The following is an 18,210-nucleotide window of genomic DNA, read 5'->3' on the forward strand; positions in this document are numbered from 1 at the left end:
GTAAATGATGTGTGTGGAGGTGCAGGTGAATTTGTGATGGATATGGAAGGATCCCTTGGGGCCTTGGAGAGAAGTAAGGGAGGAGGTGTGGGCGCAAGTTTTGCATTTCTTGCGGTTGCAGGGGAAGGTGCCGGGAGTGGAGGTTGGGTTGGTGGAGGGTGTGGACCTGACGAGGGAGTCATAGAGGGAGTGGCCTTTTTGAAACACTGATAGGGGAGGGGAGGGAAATATATCCCTGGTGGTGGGGTCCATTTGGAGGTGGCGGAAATGACGAAGGATGATACGATATATCTGGAGGTTGGTGGGGTGGTAGGTGAGGACCAGTGGGATTCTGTCCTGGTGGCGGTTGGAGGGGCGGGACTCAAGGGCAGAGGAGCGGAAAGTGGAGGAGATGCGGTGGAGAGCATCGTCGATCATGTCTGGGGGGAAATTGTGGTCTTTGAAGAAGGAGGCCATCTGGGTTGTCAGGTAATGGAACTGGTCCTCCTGGGAGCAGATGCGGCTGAGACGAAGGAATTGGGAATATGGGATGGAGTTTTTACAGGGGGCAGGGTGGGAGGAGGTGTAGACCAGGTAGCTGTGGGAGTCAGTCGGTTTATAGTAAATGTCCGTGTTGATTTGGTCACCCGAGATAGAAATGGAAAGGTCTAGGAAGGGGAAGGAGGAGTCTGAGATGGTCCAGGTGAATTTGAGGTCGGGGTGGAAGGTGTTAGTAAAGTGGATGAACTGTTCAACCTCCTCGTGGGAGCACGAGGCAGCGCCAATACAGTCATCGATGTAGCGGAGGAAAAGGTGGGGGGTAGTGCCAGTGTAGCTGCGGAAGATAGACTGTTCCACATATCCTATGAAGAGACAGGCATAGCTGGGGCCCATGTGGGTGCCCATGGCTTCTCCTTTGGTTTGGAGTCACTCCACTCCCGACTCCCCAAAGCCTGTCCTGCACATATAAGTCACAAGTCAGGAGTATGATGGAATACTCCCCACTAGCCTGGATGGGGGCAGCTTCATTAACACTTCAGAAGCTTGACACCATCCAGAAGGAAGTAGCTCAGTTTATTGTCACTAAACCTGGGAACACCATCCCATACAAGTTCCCCTCTGAGCCAGTCACCATTATGACTTGGAAATATATCCCCATTTGGGTCACTCGGTCAAACTCCTGGAATTCCCTCCCAAACAACATTGTAGGTCAACCTGCAACACAAGAACTGCGGCGGTTCAAGAAGGCAGCTCACCATCACCTTGTCCAGGGGCAACTAGGGATGAGCAATAATAGTTGGCACAGCCAGCAACACCCACATTTCACAAATTAATACAAAAAGTGTCATAGGGTTATAGATACATGACAACAATGAAAAACAAGAAAGTGACCATAATCCTCAAGGGCCATAGGCTGCTTTGTCAGAGACAGGGATGACTGGTGGTGAGTTTAACCTGAAGGCTACCACATCTCATGGAAAGGATAAGGTTGAGAAGGTCAGTTCTTCATGGTAACTTCAGCCAGCACAAGAATCGAACTTGCACTATTAGCATCACACTGCATCTCAAACCAACTGTCCAGCCAACTAAACTAACCAGCAGATTTAAACTCTTGGAGATCTGACAAATGTGGTAAACAACATTCTGTCAATGTCAGGCCCATTGGAGAATTCAGCTCCAACATGGCAAAGGGCATTGCTCAGAGTTTGAACATTGAAATGGTGGCCAGCTCCATGACAGCATTCGCAAAACCAGCTGTGATGTAGCATTGCTGCTGAATCCACGCAACATTTCACAACCATATTGCAGGTTAGGTGGAGGCAATGAGATTCAAATTTGCTGCCATTCTGACACAGAACACTGCCGCTGAGATAGCTTTAACAAATAGGGTAAAGGAGAATCCAAAAGGGTTTCATCAATAAATTAAGGACAAAAGGGTAACTAGGGAGGGAATAGGGACCCACAAAGATCAGCAAAGTGGCCAACGCGTGGAACCACAAGAGATGGAGAAGATACTAGACAAGTATTTTGCATCAGTGTTTACTGTGGAGAAGGACATGGAAGATATAAAATGTAGGGGCATAGATGGTGGCATCTTGAAAAATTTCCATATTCCATTGGAGGAAGTGCTGGATGTCTTGAAACACATAAAAGTGGATAAATCCCCAGGACCTGATCAGGTGTACCCTAGAACTCTGTGGGAAGCTAGGGAGAAATGATTGCTGGGGCCCTTGCTGATATGTCTGCATCATCGATAGTCACAGGCTATTTGGCTCGAAGGTAGAAGACCGAGGATGGTGGTGGATGGTTGTTTTTCAGACTGGAGGCCTGTAACCAGTGGAGTGCCACAAGGTTCGCTGCTGAGTTGACTACTTTTCGTCATTTATATAAACAATTTGGATGTGAACGTAGGAAGTGTATTTAGTAAGTTTGCAGATGACACCAAAATTGGAGGTGTAATGGACAATGAAGAAGGTTACCTCAGATTACAACAGGATCTCGATCAAATGGGCCAATGAGCTGAGAAGTGGCAGATGGAGTTTAATTCAGATAATTGTGAGGTGCTGCATTTTGGAAAAGCAAATCTTAGCAGGACTTATACACTTAATGGTAAGGTCCTAGGGAGTGTTGCTGAACAAAGAGACCTTGGAGTGCAGGTTCATAGCTCCTTGAAAGTGGAGTCGCAGGTAGATAGGATAGTGAAGGTGGCATTTGGTATGCTTTCCTTTATTGGTCAGAGTATTGAGTACAGGAGTTGGGAGGTCATCTAGTAGCTAAGCAGGACATTGGTTAGGCCACTTTTGAAATATTGTGTGCAATTCTGTTCTCCCTCATATCAGGAGGATGTTCTGAAACTTGAAAGAGTTCAGAAAAGATTTACAAGGATGTTGCCGGGGTTGGAGGATTTGAGCTATAGGGAAAAGTTGAATAGGCTGGGGCTGTTTTCCCTGGAGCAGAGGTTACCTTATAGAGGTTACCTTATAAGCCTTATAGAGGTTTCTAAAATCATGAGGGGCATGGATAGGGTAAACAGACAAGGTCTGTTGCCTCGGGTGGGGAAGTCCAGAACTAGAGGGCATAGGTTTAGAGTGAGAGGGAAAATATATAAAAGAAATCTAAGGGGCAACTTTTTCACGCAGAGGGTAGTATGTGTATGGAATGAACTGCCATGGAGGCTAGTACAATTGCAACATTTAAAGGACATCTGGATGGGTATATGAATAGGAAGGGTTTCATGGAATATGGGCCAAGTGCTGGCAAATGGGGCCAGATTAGGTTAGGATATCTGGTCAGCATGGACGAGTTGGACCGAAGGGTCTGTTTCTGTGCTGTACATGTCCATGACTCTATGACCTGCAGACTCTCATAGACAGCAGTCGAGCAACCAGCCCAGGCAATGGTTGTCACTGTTAAAGTATTACAGTCTAAAGTGTGATGGGCATTTTCAGAGGCCATCTATGATCCTGCCCAGTGAAACCCAGCCACTTTCCACCAGCCAAACTGCAAGCAACCACTTTGAATGAGCACCAGGACAGACAGAGCCTCTCATGACCAAGATGTTGAGGGAACGAAGTGAGCAGTTTGTTTTGGTTATTTCATGTGATGTGTTTTTGGATAAATATTTTATGGGAAGGATATTGTGATGACTTTTATTGATGGATCTTAACCAAAGGGATATGATGATGTGACATTCCATAAGGATGGTGAGATGGAGGGGTGGACTCCTGGTTGTGAAAGGATGATCCCTAAATCTGAGCACCAGCTACTGGATAATTCGTCCTTAGCACAGGGATCCTGGATACCCTGTCCTCTTCCTCATACTCTCCCAGTTCCTGGTGGCGTGGATGAGCCTTCATGATGGCAATTTTGTGAGGGCCACAACAGTCCACCAGAAACTCAGAGACATCTTTTACTGTACATTGACGGACTTGTCCTGGGCAGCTGAAGCAGTATAAGTGCAGCTTTAGTCTTCAGAAGGTTATTTGGTGGCTGCATCGCTTTCATTTTGCATTCATTCTACAGTCAATTAGTGGAGATAGAGTTGGTTGGTGGGAGGAGAATAGGGGAGTGAGGCACGTACCAGCTAGATGCTGAAGTATTACCTCTTGTCTCTTGGCAGGTTTCCTGTGGTCCTTCTGTGAAGATGGTAACTCGGACAAACTGCCTCAGGGTGAAGACATTTCTGTCAAGGTAATTGTCCAAACCCCTTGTTCTGTATCTGGCAGCACTGATTCATTAATGAAACTGTAATCCTTCCAGTCACAACACCTCTCCCATTGACATGTGACCAATAGAAAATTATATATGAATTTGTGGGAATTCTAGACCATTAGAAATCCCCCTACACTGACAAATCCACATTTTATTCTACTGCTGCATATTTACAGAAAAGAATAGGCCCTTCCTTTGCAAAAATGGGTTACTTAGCAATGGATCAGTGGACGAGAACAAATTAAATACATTGCCTTCTTCATCTGGAATGCATCTGGTTATGTACAAGCACACTATGAGGGTCACTAACAGCACCATATCTCTGAGGTGTGAGGCTGCAGGTCCTCTCGTAGGAGGTAATATTATTCTGTCACCTGCTGAGTCTGACTTGATAAGGTGAAATAGGAGAAAGTGAGGACTGCAGATGCTGGAGACCAGAGTTGAAAAATGTGGTGCTGGAAAAACACAGCAGGCCAGGCAGAAGAAGGGCTTATGCCTGAAACATCGATTCTCCTGCTCCTCAGATGCTACCTGGCCTGCTGTGTTTTTCCAGCACCATTGATAAGGTGAAAGTATGGGAAGGTTTTTTTCAATGCATGTGGTAAATAAGGCATTCTGTGGAGGTTTCTCTTCATCTTCATTGTTCTTCACACAACTTCCCTGCTCTTCAGTCTCTACTCCTTAGTTGTTGTGTCACAAATCTCGAAGCTCAGTAAGTACAGCCCCAATACCTCTGACAGACTTGAAATGGGCAGATGGAAAATCGACAGCCCTAACCAGTTAACAAAGCCGCAAAACCAAACAGCTCATCATCAACAAATTTTACCACCATGGAAGAAACTCAAGAGTCCCACTTGCAAGTTGGATGGCTGGCTGTAGTCAGAGGTGTGCAGGGGGTACGTGCAGGTGAACAGACATTGAGCTGAGAAGGATTAACAGGCTGAAGAATGGCAGCAAGCCTGGTAACTTCAGGAGGTGGAGAAGCCAACGTTTGGAGTGTAATCCTTCTTCAGGACCAGAGGTGGGTGTGGGGGGAGCTGCAGATAAAGATAGTTGGGGGGGGGGGTGAAGAGGTGATAGGTGAAGACAGGTAGAGGGTATGACCTGATTAGTCGATGAGTGGAAGGACTAGGAGACATTCACCCTTAAGCATCCTAGATGTCCACCTAGTTTGAACAATGTGCTTTTCCCCCCTCCATCATCCAGATAGCCCTCCACTGCACCATCTCCATTCTCCATTCCATAGTTCCAAACCCCTCCACCAAACACAATAAAGACAGGATCCGCCTTGTCCTCACCTACTCATTCCACCAGTCTCCATATCCAACACATCATCCTGAAACACTTTTGCCAATCACCTAGACCCCACCATCAAGAACATCTTCCCTTCCCCCACCCCTCGCTGACTTCTGCAAGGACCATTCTCTCCAACAGTCCTTGGTTCACGCCACTCTCCCCACCAACCCATCAACTGCAGCCCCCCACCCCCAGTACCTTCATCTGCAACCAGAAAAAATGCAAACCCTGCCAGTACACCACCCCTCTTACCTCCATCCAGGGCCCCAAACAGGCCTTACAGGTGAGACAGACCAACCTAGTTTACTGCATCCAGTGTTCCCGATGTGGTCTTTTCTACATCAGGGAGACCAAACATAAACTTAGGGAACAGTTCACTAAGCATCTCAGCTGGCCCACAGGGGCCAACTGGACGTCCCAGTCACCACCTATTTCAATTTCTTTTCCCACTCCGTTTCCAACATGACCATCCTTGGCCTCCTCCATTGCCACAATGAACCAAACCATAAATTGGAGGAACAACATCTCACCTTCTGTCTGGGCAGCCTACATCTCGGCGGACTCAATACTCACTCTGCAATTTCAAATAACCTCCCTCTGTATCCCCCAACTCCCTTCCCAGACCCTCCCTCTCCCAACCATTCCTCTCACCTATCCTTTCTTCCAGCCACCAACGGGATTCATTCCTCCCATCGACCAACCAGGTCATACGGTCTACCTGTCTTCACCTATCCCCACCTCACCACCATGCCCCTTCAACCCCTTTACCTACAGCTTCTCTTACCCCCACCCCTAGTCCTGAAGAAGAGTAACCCCCAAAACATTGACTTCTCCACCTCCTGATGCTGCCTAGCTTGCTGTGTTCTTCCAGCCTCCTGCTTGTCTACCTTAGATCTGCAGTTCTTTTGTCTCGAACTGAGAATGATTAACTGGGGTAATCATGGTTGAATCATGCATCAAATCTGAAGAAGCTATTGATTTACAATAGTATTCGGTGTCTCTGGGATTTTCCAGTGCATGCACAACATGCCCATGGTACAGACTTCCCAACATGGGGCACTCTGCTAAAAACACCAGAAATGGCCAGCAATGCATTGCATTTCAACTTCCTCATTTGGAGCTTCTGTAATGCAATTCAACACAATTTTGAAATTAAATCAATCTAATTGTAATATTTCTATTGGGATCACCTGCCTAGCTGTCAAATGTCTATTATTCAACTATCACTGCATTTAATTGCATATATAATGGGATGGTTATGGGTGTAATTAAGCTATCAGTCTTCTGCAAAACATGTTAGAAGCACAACTTTTTATTCAGCAATCCTGAAGGAATGACCATATATTTCCAAGTCAGGATGGTGAGTGGTTTGGAGGGAAGTAGCAAGTGCTCGCATTTCTATGTATCTAGATTCATGGATTCCTAGATTCATATGGTGCAGAAAAGGTCCTTTGGCCCATTAAGTCTGCACTGATAATGACTGCCCTTAAAAATGCTCTAATTCTAATCTCCTGCAGTTATTCCATATCCTTGAAGTGTTCATCCAAATATCTTTTAGAGGTCATACGTTTTCTGGCCTCCAGACAGTGCATTCCAGATTCCTACCACCTGTTGAGTGAAAAGGTTTTGTTTTCCTTGATCCCCTCTGAATCTCCTGCCCCTTACCCTAAAACTATACTTTTTCATGATTGACCCATCAACCAAGGGGAATGGCTGCTCTCTACTCACCCTGTCCATGTTCCTCATAATCTTACACACCTCCATCATGTCGCCCCTCAGTCTTCTCTGCTCCAAAGACAACAATCCAAGCCTAGGTAGTCTCTTTATTCCCTCTAGTGTTATCACATCCTTTCTGTAGTCAGGTGACCAAAACTGCACACTGTACTCCAGCTGTGACCTGACCAACACCCTGTACAACTCCAATATTGCCTCCTTGTTCTATGTATCTACTGCTTTTGGTCTTATAGATGGTTGTGGACATTAGTTTGGAAGTTGTTTTTAGAGAGTCTCAATAAACTTTCAGGAGATGCATTATTCACTGCAGAATTACTAGCCTCTCATCTTTTCTTGTAGCCACTGTATTTCTATGGCTAGTTCAATGATAATCCTGAGGATGTTGGTAATTGAGGATTCAATGAAGGTAATACCATTGAATGTCAAGGGCAATGGTTAGATTCTCTGTTGTAGAAAATCACATTACTGGGTGCTGGTCTGGTGAGAATGTTACTTACCACTTGTCAGCACAAGTCTGGATATTGTCCAAGTCTTGTTGCATATGAACATAGACTGCTTTGTTTGTGAGCAGTCCAGCTGAACATTGTGCACTCATTGCTGAACATCCAACTTTAACCTTATGATGGAGACAGAATCACTGCTGAAGCAGCTGAAGATGGTTAAGCTGACCCTGAGGAACTCCTGCAGAGGTCCTGGAGCTATGATGACTGACCTCCAAATATCATCTTTCTTTGTGCTAGGTATGACTCCAACCAGTGGAGAGGTTACCCCCGATTCCCACTATTTCTAGTTTTGATAAGGTTCCTTGATGCCACAATTGGTCAAATGAGGCTTTGTTATAAAGGACAGTCACTCTCGCCTCATCTCTGAAATTCAGCTCTCCTGTCTGTGGTTGAACCAAGGGCTGTGATGAAGTCAGAAGCTGGATAGACCTGATAGAACCCAAACTGGGTGTATTTGGATACATTGTTTCAGAGCAAATGTTGCTTAATAGCATTTTTAAAAACCCCTTCCATTACTTTACTAACGATCAAACTGATGGGGTGGTGATTGACCAGGTTGGATTTGTCCTGCTTTTTGTTAATGGAACATGCTTGGGCACTTCTCCACATTGTCGGTTAGGTACCAGTGTTGTACAGAACAGCTCGGCTATGGACACAGCACATTCTGGAGCTTAGTATTATATGCTGGAATGTTGTTAGGGAACATAGCCTTTTTACACGTGGAATACATCAAATTAGTTAAATGTTGGCATCTGTGATGCTGGACATCTCATCCTCTCAGCCCTTCTGGCCAAAGATTACTGTGAATCTTTCAAACTGACCTTTTGCACTGGCATTAGTGGATTAGTGGGTATTAGTGGAGCGTCCTTCTTCAGTGAGTTGTCTAATTGTCCACCATTTATGAATGAATGTGGCAGGACTACAGAGTTTAGATTTGGTCTGTTGATTGTGAAATCCTTAGCCTATTACTTGGTGTTTGTGTTCCAATGTTGGTAACTTCACCAGATTGGCACTTCATTTTGGCGTTGCTCCTGGCTTGTCCTCCTGCTCACTTCATTGAACCATGTGTAATGATTGTGTAACTTTAGCGTTGCATTCCTTTGACACCACGAAACACCAAATCCATTCATTGCCAACTTCGCTTCATAAAGGAGTGTCATAGAGTCGTAGAGGCCCTTCAGCCCGATTTGTCCATGCTGACCAGGTTTCCGAAGGTAAACTAGTCCCATTTGCCTGCACTTGGCCCTTATCCCTCTAAGCCTTTCCTATCCATGTACTTGTCCAAATGTCTTTTCAATGTTGTAATTGGACTTGCCTCTACCACCTTCTCTGGCAGCCTGTTCCATACATGCATCACTGTCCGTGTGAGAAAGATCCCCCTCAAATCTTCCCCTCCCATCTTAAACCTATGCCCTGTAGTTTTGGACTCCACTCCCCTTGTTAAAGACCTTGGCTATTCACCTTATCTATGATTTGGAGATGCCGGTGTTGGACTGGGGTGTACAAAGTTAAAAATCACACAACACCAGGTTATAGTCCAACAGGATTATTTGGAAACACTAGCTTTTGGAGCGCTGCTCCTTCATCAGGTAGCTCATCAGGAACAGTGCTCTGAAAGCAAGTATTTCCAAATAAACCTGTTGGACTATTACCTGGTGTTGTGTGATTTTTAAATGTGTACACCTTATCTACGCCCCTCATGATTTTATCAACATCTACAAGGTCACCCCTCAGCTTCCTACACTCCAGGGAAAAAAGTCTCAGAATATCCAGCCTCTCCTGAAATTTCAAAGTGTCTAGTCTTGGTAATATCCTTGTAAATGTTTTTTGCACTTTTTCTAGTTTAACAGCAGGATGACCAGAATTATACACAGTATTCTAGAAGTGGTTTTGCACAGCCACAACATGACATCCCAACTCCTATAAGGGTAAAAAGTGAGGTCTGCAGATGCTGGAGATCACAGTTGAAAATGTGTTGCTGGTTAAAGCACAGCAGGTTAGGCAGCATCCAATCCTATTCCTTGGATGCTGCCTAACCTGCTGTGCTTTAACCAGCAACACATTTTCAACTGTGATCCCAACTCCTATACTGAGTGCTCTGGTGATTGAAGGCAAGTTTGCCAAATGCATCTTGCACACTGAGGATCCGTTTATCACCAAGCTCAGTGCTTTGGAAAATCATCTATAGTCAGTACCAGCCATAGTCTTAAGGTCTGAGACCCTCATCTGCAGTCCTATTAAATCTAAATGTGACCAAATTTGACAATTCAGATAGGATAAAAATATTTTGCACCTGAAAGACCATATTTGATACCAAGCTTTTATATAGTGTTATGACATTTTAAGAGTTGAAACAAACATTATTTTAGAGAGTGCAGCTAACAAAGTTTTAAAAGTCAAAGACAAAAGTAATTATCCAGATAACATAGGTCTCCACATGTTTGTCACTCAGTGTCCAATGATGCCAATATCTATCCACTATTGATTGGGTAACTGATTCTGGAGTGTCTCCAATGACATTGGGAATTGAAAGAACAGTGCAGTATTTCACACACATTTACAACTGGATGGTTGGATGTGTAGTATGAAACGTCTTTTGAGTGTAACTGAAGCAAAGCCAGTTTGAATCATTGCAGGGTGGATCACATCAATGTACGAAACTACTTCTTTTGAAATGTAATACATTGCATTCAGGAGCGTATGCTGAATGGACAGCTCGATTAATTATAAACCCAACTATTAGGTTAAACATTCTTTCATTACACTAAATATCCATTGCCCTCCAGGTTGTCCTACCAACATCTTCAAATGACTAAAGCGCATTTCTTGAATACAATGCAACGAAACGAAATAAATCTTTTGCCCCAAGGCAATTCCACACGTTGCACTACTTTTAACATTTTTAACGATGTATATTTCAAAATCATCCTATTTTGATTTGTGGTGGTCAGCGTAATGTAAAAATAAAACGCTGAGAAAGCAATTGTTTGGTTGCAGGAAAACGCTCTCTGATCACCTGCCCTGTGTAAATCGCCGAGTCATGTGCCGACATTTCCAACGGGAGGGATTCTCGGCGCTACCTGCTGGAACCGATGGCTGGTAAAAAACGGGGAGAACCAGTGGAGGCTGTTTGAAGGAAACGTCAGACCAATTTTTTAAAAATACGATTTTGAGTTGTTTCAGTCAGATGTTAACTATAACACAAGATTAGTGTGAGCTAGTAGAAATCAAATGATTATTGTAACACGACTGACTGCTCGCTGCAGTGTTGAGTCAGCATACTTTATGTGATTGTTTATGCCGACATTAGGGATAGCTACCAGCATTAATTGTGTTATTCATGTTTACTGTTCTGAACTCGTTGTTTACACAACGACACGGTTCGGGGAGTTCTCTCAATCCCACTGTTATCACTTGGGGACAATGCGACAACTTTTCTGGAGAAATCAGTGACAAACCTGACCGCTCTGTAACAACTTGGATTATTTCATAGCATCATAATGACCCACTAGATAGCAATCTTGAATTGCCTTTACTAAAATGTTTTAATAAGTTGCAAACGTGAAGCGTATGAAATGTTACTGTTTAGTCGCAGCTAGATAATAAAGGTCAGCGTCCTGTGCTTATACAGACACGCATCGTGGTGGCTTCTATCATACATATTCCTTTTAAAGTTTAAAGTAAATATTCGATTCATAATCACAAAATTCGAATCAAAATAGGGAAAATAGATTTTTGTTTAACAAAGCAGACATTGTTAACCTGGTTAAAACAGGAAAATATTTGACCATGTTCCTTATAAAATTAATTCAATGTCTTATTTCGTATATTTCAACGATATTCCACAGAATAAAGGACTTTGTGAAGTTCACACAAGTTTAACTATGTAAAGTTAGGTGGCAGGTATACACATGAATTAACCCACGTTATAATTCTCTTTCCCGTCTGTTTAAATACGTTTATCAAATTGTCTTTATAGTTAAAATTATCCATTACCGATTCTCGTTTACGTTGCTATTCATGTGATGCAGACTACCATGTTTATTTTACTAAAATTAATCGATAAGATTCGTAGATCGGATATTTTGAGGCAGGGCACCTCAAGACTGAATCTTAACTCTTTAATAGATAATAAGAATATTGTCAAACTCATTTTTTCCCAACAACGCGTCGCCAGTTTAAGGCAGAGAGATGCAGGCAGGAGAGTAGATTTCGTTAGGTTTTATCGCAGAAAGTTTCCTTTAAACCATAAAATAGTAACGACTCCTGGTCTAATTCTGATCTCTCAAACAGTTTTTTTTCATTTTGACACATCTGTGCCAAACACTGTTTCATCTTTACTGATGATGTGGAGGAGCCGGTGTTGGACTGGGGTGGACAAAGTTAAAAATCATGCAACACCAGGTTATAGTCCAAAAGGTTTATTTGGAAGCACTAGCTTTGGGAGCGCTGCTCCTGATGAACTCTAACCGGGTGTTGTGTGAATTTTATCTCTGGTCGGCAGTCGCACTTACAGTGGAGTTTTAATGATATGGCATATTAGCAAGTGAGGAATGATATAAATAAACTATATATTGATGATATAAACAATGCCACTTAAAATTAAAATGCACCCTGTGTGTTCATTGTACGTGACATTTTAGTGCAAGTTTCAGATTAATTAATCTTAATGTAAAACTCATCCATTTTTTAATCGAGTGTTACAGCAAAGTATAATTAACAAACTTGTTTAAACAGAGGTGACTCATGCTGAAAAGTTTGCTGGTTCCATCAAACGTTACTGTTTTAATTATAAAAGGTCACATGATCGCACCTGAGGGCAGTGGGTGGACTCTCCGCTGTTTTTGAGGTAACCAAAACCAACATGAAACTGAAGCTGTTCAGATAAAGTAGCAATTGTTCTGAAGTGAATCACGTCGATCCCGGTTTACTGCAAGCTCGGTTGGTCAAAGGTTTGGATTAACAATTCAAACTGCAAAATTGTTGCTGTTTTTGTCCTGCCTGTAATGTTATAATGTTGCTGAACACATTGACCCCAGCAGGTCCAGCAGCAGCTGCCAAATCTAACGTGGATCGGATTTATAAATAAATCAGTACAACGTGATGGTTCTGAAGAAAGAGCTCTGAGCAGAAAATTTAACAAGCAGCAGCAAAGAACCGACACAGATTTCGGTGAAACAAGGAAATGTGAAGACAGATATTTTAATGTTCTTAAGAAATTGCTGCTAAATCACCGACAGCGTTTATATTAAATTTTGCACCCACAACTATGGTCAAAGCAAGACACAATAATTAACGTGGGGGAAATGCAGGATAAGAATACCCTTCTCAGACATCATCTCATTGTCCACACGAACTATCCTGATTCGAAGATATCGCTCGTTAGGATATTTTCTTACTTACTGCTAATATATTTAAAAAAGAAAAGCAGCCCACGCGGAGGAAGTATAACAATTGATTGTAGGCGTATATCGCTGACTGAGGTTAGACTCAAACAATTGTTTCTCTCAGTGCACAGTTCAAGTAAAATTCGAGTGTTATTGTGTCCGTGACAAATATGTTTCGTATATATGCAATAACTCCCAACGTGTACTCCTTCAGTAGTGATGCAAACCGGATCCAAAGTACAATGGTCTCCTTCACTGTAAATATACACAATCCTCTTAAATGTTTCCACATGAGACTCATTTAGAACAAAATATATGCATTATTTTCCGTTAACAATGTAGCAACATGTGACAATTTTATGAGTTCTGAACGCCTCCTTGTTTAGAGTAAACCTCAAATGGGGTTTTCCTAATATTGTTCATACATTTAGAGCAAACTATTGTGCCTTTATGTCGGCAACCCCCCCCCCCACCATCCTTCTGTCCATGTCTTTGATAAAACTTTATGAAATCTGGTTGATTAGACCTAAAGCAGAAATGGCCGAATGATGTAAACACATGTTAAAGACTGATGGGAAAGCAGACAATACTGCAGTACTACTGTTGTATCTGACGATTAAATGTCTAACAAGATTGTCCTCATGGTGGAAATACATTGACATTGTCAAATCCACTTATATTGAATTGAATTTGTCATGTGTACCGAGGCACAGTGAAAAGCTTCGTCTTGCGAGCAATACAAGCAGATCACAGAGTTAAGTTGCATAGATAAGTAAATAATAGGTAAACAGCAGCAAAAACAAAAACACAGGGACAGGCGAATGTTAAGAGTTTGTGAGTCCATTCAGTATTCTAACAGCAGTAGAGAAGAAACTGTTTCAAAACTGGCAGCCTTTAGCTTCAAAGGACTAAGTTTTATATTTCATTCGCAAAGACTCTTATCCTCTCTAGCTTTCTGTCCTCCCTTAAGATGTTCTTTAGAGCCAATCTTTTTGATCAAGCTTTTGGATCACCTATTGTAATATCAAGGTATACACCCTAGCTCTGTTGCTTAGGAACAAATTTCACCCCATCCATTTCCTGGTGAAGTACATTGGACATTACCATAATAAAATTGCTGCTGAAGTACTTGTCATACACACATGAACTTCTATCTCCAGTTGCCTTACCTACTAAAGCAGATGATGACATTTTTTTCTATCCTACTTTGAACAGTCAATTAAAAATGCACACAACTTTTTTGATGCCCTTCAGATATATCTCATTGTTTTCCTGTAGAATGTGGACAGATTGGCTGTAATCCCCAAACCTTCGGAATCATTTTGGAAGATTGACAAGAGGGAACTCTGATATAGTTAACACCTCAATTAAAATGGTATTTTATGAGTGTACTTAGGCTGAAGCCCTGCCATTGTAGTCCCAGCAACTCACATAAAGACACATCCCTAACATTATCACTGCCTCGTAAAGTGAATGCAGACTTAATATTGAACGGTGATTCCACGACAGTAATCATGCATATGTGAAACAATACTTATATACGAAATTGCACTCACGTACCAGGAAATCAAATGATTGATTACCAATCAGTCAGATCACCCGCACAGTACATGGGCTTGATTCTTCTTGGTACAACAAACAAACAATTCTGTTTTGATTATCTTTATTTTCTTTGATGGAACATTTGAAATCTTGTTTGTTTCAATTTATCAAAGCATGTTGTCTTTTTTTCCATTTAAATGTAGTCATAAGCTAACATAACATCTTTAACACATTCACCTTTAGTCCTTTTATCGACATTCTTAAATCTTACTGCCGCCATTGATCTTAAAGAGAACAAACATATCTATTTCCTCTATTGTAATTGGAATGTTTTAAAGATCTCTGTTTCCTCTTTTCAGCTGAGTACTTGTATTTCATTTATAACTCCTAATTCTATATATAGACCAGAACATTAAATACTTGAACACTGCATTATTGACTAAGAAATCTCTAACAATTGATTAGATTTCTGGACATGAGACAAAAAAAAAGACGTTTTGTTTAAAACACAATTCTTATTTCATCTTAAGCATCTAACCACCTATTTCCTATTTCCAATTTTACACCACTTTTATAATATCAATGAACTTGAACTAATTTGTTGCTCTTACCTGCAGATGTAACCATTCCAACGGACTCCTGGTCAGCCCCACAGTTTCTTCTCTGTAAACTATAGGTCATCAAAAGCAGCAGTGTGTATAGCTCATACAAACCCACATTCGTCCATCTCTGCCTTTGTTCACGAACCTACATTGTTTCCCAGTTGAGAAATGCCATGATTTTTTTAAAAAACTTGGATTTGTAACTTTCCATAGTCTCACTGCAGTCTATCACTGTCATCTCCTACAGATGTACAACCCTCTTCACTAACTGCTCTTCCCCATTTTTGAGCACTAACCATTGCGAGTGTTACTCCAGCTGGATCCTAAGCTTTGGAACTTCCTTTTTCAATCTCCTCATTTCTCTTCTACACTTACCTCCTTGAAGATGCTTGGTAAAGCTCACCTCATTCACTAAGTCTTGAGTCATCTATCTTATTACCTATCTATCCTCTTGTCTGGTTCAATGTCAATTTTTGTTTATATGACATAGAAAGAGTGCAGAAGAAATTTACAATGTTGTTGACAGAACTCAAAGGTTTGGATGAGCTTGGATTTTTTTTAGAATGTAAAAGACTGAGGGGGGAATCATATAGAAATATATAAAATCAAGGGAGGCATGGACAGTGTGAATGCACTCAATCTTTTTGCCCAGGGTTGGGGAATTGAGGTCTAGAGGGCCTCAGTTTATAGTTAGAGGGGAAAGAGTAAAAGGGAACTGGAGAGGCGCAACATCTTTTTACACAGAGGGTAGAATGTGTATGGAATGAGCTGCCAGCAGAAGTGATTGAGGGTATATTAGCAACATTTAAAATACACTTGGACAAATACATGGATAGGAAAGGTTTAGAAGGATATGGATCAAGTTCAAGGAAATGAGGTTAACATGGATGGCCATTTTGGTTGACATGGACCAGTTTGGGCCAAAGGGCTTTTCTCCAAGATGTAGGACTCTATGACTCTATGGTTCTATGACATTCCTGTAATGAATCTGAGCGGTGTGTGTGTGTGGGAGAGAGCAGGAGAATGCTTGACTATGTTAAAGGTGCTATGTGAATGCATGTGGTTATTACTGTTCATTTTGTCGATATTGCTCTGATTGTGCTCCTCTACATCTTTCTATTCCTTAGAGGTTATAAATATTTCATCCTGTTCATTCTTGTGATTTAATGCAGATTCATGATGTTGAATTCAAATTTAATCACATGGTTTCCTGCTAATTTGATGGAATTCTTTGCTTCCCTCAATTTGTCCTCCCACCTTTTATACCTAGATCAATGTTCACCATCATCTCATCAATATTTGTGAATGGCCCACTCCTTTCTTCTTTTGATCTTGAATGTGTCAGTCTTTCCCTGTGATTTAGGCTTTGCCAGTTAAAATAGGAGTCAAGAGTATGTTGCTGGAAAAACACAGCAGGCCAGGCAGCATCTGTGGAGCAGGAGAATTGACGTTTCGGGCATAAGCACTTCATCAGGATAGTGTGAATGATGAAGGGCTTCATCACATTCCTGAAGAAGGGCTTAGGCCCAAAATGTCATTCTCCTGCTCCTCGGATGCTGCCTGGCCTGCTGTGCTTTTCCAGCAACACACTCTTGATTCTGATCTCCAGCATCTGCAGTCCTCAATTTCTCCCAGTTAAAATAGGAGCCACATTTTGGTAGTTTATGCCCAGGGTAAATTGTAAACAATTATATCCTTACAGTTTTCCTACAGATTTAGAGGAGATTTGAGGAACAATGTTTTCACCCAAAGGGTGATAGGTATTTGGAATTCACTGTTTGTAAGGGTGGAAGAGACAGAAACCATCATAACATTTAAGAAGTATTTAGATGTGTATTGGCATTATCAAGGCATAAAACATTATAGACAACATGCTCAGTATTGGGATTAGAATAGGTGGAGATGTGAGGGGCCGAAGGGTCTTTTTCTGTGTTGTAGACTTCAATGACTCTCTGACTCTGAGTCTCAACATCATTGTTACACTTAAAGTATGTTGCTTTTCTCCTCATATGTCAAGTAACAATTCCAGAATCTGCCTCCCTCAAGATTTGAATTTATGTCACACTTTTATTGCCTATCCTAAAGCTGTCAGATCACTTTGCATACAGTGGATTATTTCTGAGTCTGGGGACGTGTCTAAGCAAACGCAGCTGTCATTTTGTGCTGAGCAGGATCCCACAGGTAGTAGCAATGACCAGATATCTACATTAACAGAAATTGCTGGAGAAACTCAGCAGATCTGGCAGCATCTGTGGAGAGAAAGAGAGTTAATGTTTCGAGTCCAGTGACCCTTCCTCATATATCTGCATTGTTGGTTAATCAATAACAAAACTGTTGGACAATTGAAAAGTTCCCCTTTGTTATTCAAATAGGTCTGTTCATTTTTGAGTCCCAGGCAGTACATAGTAATTTCTCTGCACAATGTAATTGAATGATAGAACTTGCAGCTTTGCAGCAGGTTATTTACAGAACCCAGGCCCCCGAGTGGGATTTTAAATCACAGTCTCTTCCAGACGCGAGTGATACCGGTGGAGCCAAACTGACAATTCCAATGCTGGTCCCTCTCGTGATCCTCACATACACCCAAACCTCGAAGAGCATCGATCTTACATTATAGCACACTACCAGCTTCTCAAGGGCAGCTAAGGATGGATCCGAAATAGTGACCCAGCCAAGACGCCCATGTGGAACACTGTAGACTGAAATCCCAAATAATCCACCACCCTCACAATGTATACGTACAGCAAACACCAAACAGTATCGCCACTCTCATTGTTGAACTACCGTGCTACCCCATCAATCGCCTTCTAACTGTCTTACAAGAAGACTCAGTACTGTTTTTAAACGATTAACCTTCACTGAAATCTATTATTAAAAATTGCAATATTTTTTAGTTTACCATTGCAATTTTTAATAATAGATTTCAGTGAAGGTTAATCGTTCAATGTGTTTGAA

Source organism: Hemiscyllium ocellatum, chromosome 4 (genome assembly GCF_020745735.1).
Source record: "Hemiscyllium ocellatum isolate sHemOce1 chromosome 4, sHemOce1.pat.X.cur, whole genome shotgun sequence".
NCBI lineage: Eukaryota > Metazoa > Chordata > Chondrichthyes > Orectolobiformes > Hemiscylliidae > Hemiscyllium > Hemiscyllium ocellatum.